This window comes from Thalassophryne amazonica, chromosome 8, assembly GCF_902500255.1.
Source record: "Thalassophryne amazonica chromosome 8, fThaAma1.1, whole genome shotgun sequence".
NCBI classification, from domain to species: domain Eukaryota; kingdom Metazoa; phylum Chordata; class Actinopteri; order Batrachoidiformes; family Batrachoididae; genus Thalassophryne; species Thalassophryne amazonica.
Window position 1 is genome coordinate 113644103 of NC_047110.1, and position 7113 is coordinate 113651215.

Sequence of the window (7113 nt, forward strand, 5' to 3'; positions counted from 1 at the left end):
CCCTGGAACTCCGCATTTCGTTGCTTCCATGCCTGCTGCAACACTGACTGTTTCACTTTAAAGTTCAGAAAATGAACTATGATTGACCGCGGGGCCGCGGCAGCATCTTTGGGCCCGGGGCTCTGTGTGCACTTTCCAGTTTGATCTCCGTACCTTCTTGTAACTCCAGCGAGTTGTACAAAAAATCAGTTACAAACTTCATCATGTCATCTTTCTCAGCCTCTTCTGGTATACCATAGAGCCTTATGTTGTTATGACGGAGTCTGTTTTCCATGTCATCTCATTTAACAGCGAGGTTAGCTTCTCGTTTTAGCAGGTAGCTCAGTGCCTTCTCATGCTGCGTACATCTGTCCTCGACAGCACTCACTCTTTCCTCCGTGTCCCCCAGCCTCTTATCAAGCCCTGCAATTCGTTGTTTTAAATCATCCATAGTGGATTCCAGCCTTGAAAGAGAAGTCTTTAAATCACCAAAAGAGTCTTTATTTTCCTGTCGGAGCTTGCGAAGCTCCGATAGCATCTCGGGCTCAGTAGTAGCCTCCCCAGTATTTTTCAAATTTTTCAAAAAAATCATACATTGTGATTTCCGGATTTTTTTTAGATTATGTCTCTGACAGTGGACAAGAACCTAAGATGAAAATTTCAGACCCCTCCATGATTTCTAAGTGGGAGAACTTGCAAAATCGCAGGGTGTTCAAATACTTATTTTCCTCACTGTATATATATATATATATATATATATATATATATATATATATATAGCTGGAGCCAGGTTGGGGTCAAGATTTAAAAAAGATGCTCCAGTCATATTGGAAAGTAAACCACTTTATTTATCTGATCATAAAGGCTCCACAGAAATACAGTTTGGACTGTCTATTGTATGACTGAATATTCTGGAGTTATGGGGCAAAAACAGCCAAAATGGTGACAAAGGTCAAATTCAGTTTGTTCAAGTTGCTCTAATTTTGGTAAAAAGTGATTCAAATTACTGGATTAGTTAACAGGGTTTTTCAAAATAATAGTTTGCGTCATCTGGAATAGTTAGTCATCAAGTTACGGCGTAACATATGTCACATGACACAGAATCCAATGGACGTCGCCCTCGTTTGACCGCTCATTCAACATGGTCACAACTATTACATTGATCAATCCTATTAGCTCAACCAATAATTTGCATCACTTTTACACTAAAATTGAAGCAACTTTACCTTTTGATGCCTGTTCAAATTGAAAGGGACCTTTGTCAAATTTTTTACAGTTTTTATCCCATAACTCCAGAACATTCAGTCACAGATTGTCCAAACTATATATAGGAACGTTTATGATCAGATAAATAATATACAATAATGAATGTTTACGAGCGCAACAGTAAGAATAATTCATGAGGTGAACATTCCGTCTTTCACCAAATGAAATATTCTTCCCATTGCATGAATGAAAAAAACAGTCAGTTGTTTTATATAACGCCTAAAATAAATCCTTCTCATTTGATATTTTATTAATTTATGAACAAGAGAAAGGAGACTTACATTTTGGTGTGTGTCACTGGTCCTTTGACATCAAGAGATTCCAAACAGTCCAACACAAACTTTAAAACAGTCCAATCCAAAATTGTTCTCAGTCAGCTTGCAAAAACAGTTAAATAGTTCAAACACAACCCTGATGATGTAGTCCAGAGCCGAGGCCGTGCAAAAACAAACCCCGCCATGTTTGTTTTTAAGTGAAGCGTCATCGCTGCTGGTGTGTACGCACTGTGGACAGTGTGCAATAGCACAAAACATATAGAACCAAAATTGCACGGTAAATGAAATGCAATGGCAAATGGTACAAAGAATCCATATCACGTGACATACAAACCACCAATCAAATGACAAGGATCTATTTAGGTGTGATATAATGTGGTATACTTTTCAATATAACTGAAGCATTTTTATATTTTGACCCTTGTGTAACCATTGACCCCTACCTTGCTACACCTACCACCCTGGATGGCCACCATACATTTTTGTGAAAGCCATGGTACACTGCGACTCATTCAGTCAAAATTAGTTTTTGGCTCATGGTCTATCTGGAGAATTAAAGAAAATGGTCAGACATATAAATAAAATAGTCCATCATTCTTCAGGGCCGCTTCACACATAGTACGAATGTGGTCAAACTGCAAAGTGCGCATGAAGTAGGAATCGTATGCAATACATGTAAAATCGTAGCTGCCTCTAATGCCTCGTACACCTGTTGCTACAACTATTTGCACACACTAGCGGCTGACAGACAGCAGATGATCACTGTCGAGCTGGATCAATCAATCAATCAATCAATTTTTTTATATAGCGCCAAATCACAACAAACAGTTGCCCCAAGGCGCTTTATATTGTAAGGCAAGGCCATACAATAATTATGTAAAACCCCAACGGTCAAAACGACCCCCTGTGAGCAAGCACTTGGCTACAGTGGGAAGGAAAAACTCCCTTTTAACAGGAAGAAACCTCCAGCAGAACCAGGCTCAGGGAGGGGCAGTCTTCTGCTGGGACTGGTTGGGACTGAGGGAGAGAACCAAGAAAAAGACATGCTGTGGAGGGGAGCAGAGATCAATCACTAATGATTAAATGCAGAGTGGTGCATACAGAGCAAAAAGAGAAAGAAACAGTGCATCATGGGAACCCCCCAGCAGTCTACGTCTATAGCAGCATAACTAAGGGATGGTTCAGGGTCACCTGATCCAGCCCTAACTATAAGCTTTAGCAAAAAGGAAAGTTTTAAGCCTAATCTTAAAAGTAGAGAGGGTGTCTGTCTCCCTGATCTGAATTGGGAGCTGGTTCCACAGGAGAGGAGCCTGAAAGCTGAAGGCTCTGCCTCCCATTCTACTCTTACAAACCCTAGGAACTACAAGTAAGCCTGCAGTCTGAGAGCGAAGCGCTCTATTGGGGTGATATGGTACTACGAGGTCCCTAAGATAAGACGGGACCTGATTATTCAAAACCTTATAAGTAAGAAGAAGAATTTTAAATTCTATTCTAGAATTAACAGGAAGCCAATGAAGAGAGGCCAATATGGGTGAGATATGCTCTCTCCTTCTAGTCCCCGTCAGTACTCTAGCTGCAGCATTTTGAATTAACTGAAGGCTTTTTAGGGAACTTTTAGGACAACCTGATAATAATGAATTACAATAGTCCAGCCTAGAGGAAATAAATGCATGAATTAGTTTTTCAGCATCACTCTGAGACAAGACCTTTCTGATTTTAGAGATATTGCGTAAATGCAAAAAAGCAGTCCTACATATTTGTTTAATATGCGCTTTGAATGACATATCCTGATCAAAAATGACTCCAAGATTTCTCACAGTATTACTAGAGGTCAGGGTAATGCCATCCAGAGTAAGGATCTGGTTAGACACCATGTTTCTAAGATTTGTGGGGCCAAGTACAATAACTTCAGTTTTATCTGAGTTTAAAAGCAGGAAATTAGAGGTCATCCATGTCTTTATGTCTGTAAGACAATCCTGCAGTTTAGCTAATTGGTGTGTGTCCTCTGGCTTCATGGATAGATAAAGCTGGGTATCATCTGCGTAACAATGAAAATTTAAGCAATACCGTCTAATAATACTGCCTAAGGGAAGCATGTATAAAGTAAATAAAATTGGTCCTAGCACAGAACCTTGTGGAACTCCATAATTAACTTTAGTCTGTGAAGAAGATTCCCCATTTACATGAACAAATTGTAATCTATTAGACAAATATGATTCAAACCACCGCAGCGCAGTGCCTTTAATACCTATGGCATGCTCTAATCTCTGTAATAAAATTTTATGGTCAACAGTATCAAAAGCAGCACTGAGGTCTAACAGAACAAGCACAGAGATGAGTCCACTGTCCGAGGCCATAAGAAGATCATTTGTAACCTTCACTAATGCTGTTTCTGTACTATGATGAATTCTAAAACCTGACTGAAACTCTTCAAATAGACCATTCCTCTGCAGATGATCAGTTAGCTGTTTTACAACTACCCTTTCAAGAATTTTTGAGAGAAAAGGAAGGTTGGAGATTGGCCTATAATTAGCTAAGATAGCTGGGTCAAGTGATGGCTTTTTAAGTAATGGTTTAATTACTGCCACCTTAAAAGCCTGTGGTACATAGCCAACTAACAAAGATAGATTGATCATATTTAAGATCGAAGCATTAAATAATGGTAGGGCTTCCTTGAGCAGCCTGGTAGGAATGGGGTCTAATAAACATGTTGATGGTTTGGATGAAGTAACTAATGAGAATAACTCAGACAGAACAATCGGAGAGAAAGAGTCTAACCAAATACCGGCATCACTGAAAGCAGCCAAAGATAACGATACGTCTTTGGGATGGTTATGAGTAATTTTTTCTCTAATAGTTAAAATTTTGTTAGCAAAGAAAGTCATGAAGTCATTACTAGTTAAAGTTAATGGAATACTCAGCTCAATAGAGCTCTGACTCTTTGTCAGCCTGGCTACAGTGCTGAAAAGAAACCTGGGGTTGTTCTTATTTTCTTCAATTAGTGATGAGTAGAAAGATGTCCTAGCTTTACGGAGGGCTTTTTTATAGAGCAACAGACTCTTTTTCCAGGCTAAGTGAAGATCTTCTAAATTAGTGAGACGCCATTTCCTCTCCAACTTACGGGTTATCTGCTTTAAGCTACGAGTTTGTGAGTTATACCACGGAGTCAGACACTTCTGATTTAAAGCTTTCTTTTTCAGAGGAGCTACAGCATCCAAAGTTGTCTTCAATGAGGATGTAAAACTATTGACGAGATACTCTATCTCCCTTACAGAGTTTAGGTAGCTACTCTGCACTGTGTTGGTATATGGCATTAGAGAACATAAAGAAGGAATCATATCCTTAAACCTAGTTACAGCGCTTTCTGAAAGACTTCTAGTGTAATGAAACTTATTCCCCACTGCTGGGTAGTCCATCAGAGTAAATGTAAATGTTATTAAGAAATGATCAGACAGAAGGGAGTTTTCAGGGAATACTGTTAAGTCTTCTATTTCCATACCATAAGTCAGAACAAGATCTAAGATATGATTAAAGTGGTGGGTGGACTCATTTACTTTTTGAGCAAAGCCAATAGAGTCTAATAATAGATTAAATGCAGTGTTGAGGCTGTCATTCTCAGCATCTGTGTGGATGTTAAAATCGCCCACTATAATTATCTTATCTGAGCTAAGCACTAAGTCAGACAAAAGGTCTGAAAATTCACAGAGAAACTCACAGTAACGACCAGGTGGACGATAGATAATAACAAATAAAACTGGTTTTTGGGACTTCCAATTTGGATGGACAAGACTAAGAGACAAGCTTTCAAATGAATTAAAGCTCTGTCTGGGTTTTGGATTAATTAATAAGCTGGAATGGAAGATTGCTGCTAATCCTCCACCCCGGCCCGTGCTACGAGCATTCTGACAGTTAGTGTGACTCGGGGGTGTTGACTCATTTAAACTAACATATTCATCCTGCTGTAACCAGGTTTCTGTTAGGCAGAATAAATCAATATGTTGATCAATTATTATATCATTTACCAACAGGGATTTAGAAGAGAGAGACCTAATGTTTAATAGACCACATTTAACTGTTTTAGTCTGTGGTGCAGTTGAAGGTGCTATATTATTTTTTCTTTTTGAATTTTTATGCTTAAATAGATTTTTGCTGGTTATTGGTAGTCTGGGAGCAGGCACCGTCTCTACGGGGATGGGGTAATGAGGGGATGGCAGGGGGAGAGAAGCTGCAGAGAGGTGTGTAAGACTACAACTCTGCTTCCTGGTCCCAACCCTGGATAGTCACGGTTTGGAGGATTTAAGAAAATTGGCCAGATTTCTAGAAATGAGAGCTGCTCCATCCAAAGTGGGATGGATGCCGTCTCTCCTAACAAGACCAGGTTTTCCCCAGAAGCTTTGCCAATTATCTATGAAGCCCACCTCATTTTTTGGACACCACTCAGACAGCCAGCAATTCAAGGAGAAGATGTGCAAGAAATTTGTCTCAGTGCCCCCACGAGTGTAGCTTTACAAACAGCAACACACGTGGTCTGCATGTGTATCGCATGTGTGCGTGTGTGTCACGCCCCCCCCAACACATGTGGCGTGCCGGGGGGGCACACTTCTATAAAATGCTGATATGTATGCTGCACAGACATGATCACATGGGGGCCAACAGGCAGGTCAGAGTGCACACAGCACAGTGAGGTGCCTGTCAGCTGCTGACCAGAGACTCACTGACAGCTCACATAACACAGACACAGCGACACGTTGGTGTGTGTACTGAACTGACAGGGGGTGTGTCTACCCACAGGAGCAGCTGTTGAGATCTGTGGTTCTGGATGTCCCAGCTGGAGAACATGTACAGTGTTTGGATGGACATGAACTAACAAATGCCCACTGTGACGCGCATGTGTCTGCTTGCTGTCCTCACGTGGACATACATAAAAACATATAATCGCTGTTATAACGGGCTGCAGCAAGCAAGCGCACGCCGTGCACATTGACAGGCTACCCCAGGTGATCCGGACCGTCAGATCATAACATGCAGCAGGCGATCTAAATGTCACATCACCCACGTGAGCTCTGTTCCACATGACGTGGTGTCTGTCCTGTAGCACGGCGTCCACAACATGCATGTCGGGCCAGACATGCCTGCAGGGTCGGCTGGACACGCTGCCAGCAGATGTGGACATGATACGAGCACACTGTTTCATTTATGTCATTTCATGACTGTACGTCTGTGACCATGGGTCATCGGCAGAGGAACAGACGGATCATACTTGTATTGTCCGCTTGATAAGTGGGATTCAATAAAATGCAGTGTTTTTATATGGTGTGTGGTTTTATTTATTTTTTTAAATACATTACATACATTCATGTCCTTCTTGATATCAGGCATTTTCCCGCACTTTTTACAGAACAGCGATGGCAACTCAGTTGTAAAGTTTCAAGTTGGCAATCAGAGTTTTTGGAAAGTGCAGGTTCGAATCCCGTGGGTGGCATGTATTTTGTTGTCTTTTTTCATTTTTTCATTAGTATTTCCTCCACAGTTGAATTTCAAACAATAGAGATCTAGTATTCATGTGTCAAGCTGAATTTTACAGAACTGAATG

General features: G+C 40.7%; 1 protein-coding gene across 1 annotated transcript in view; it reads right to left on the reverse strand.

Moving 5' to 3' along the window:
* The window catches only part of LOC117516346 (asc-type amino acid transporter 1-like), a 51065-nt gene that overhangs the window by 32824 nt on the left and 11128 nt on the right, over positions 1-7113 (reverse strand). The window lies entirely within an intron of this gene.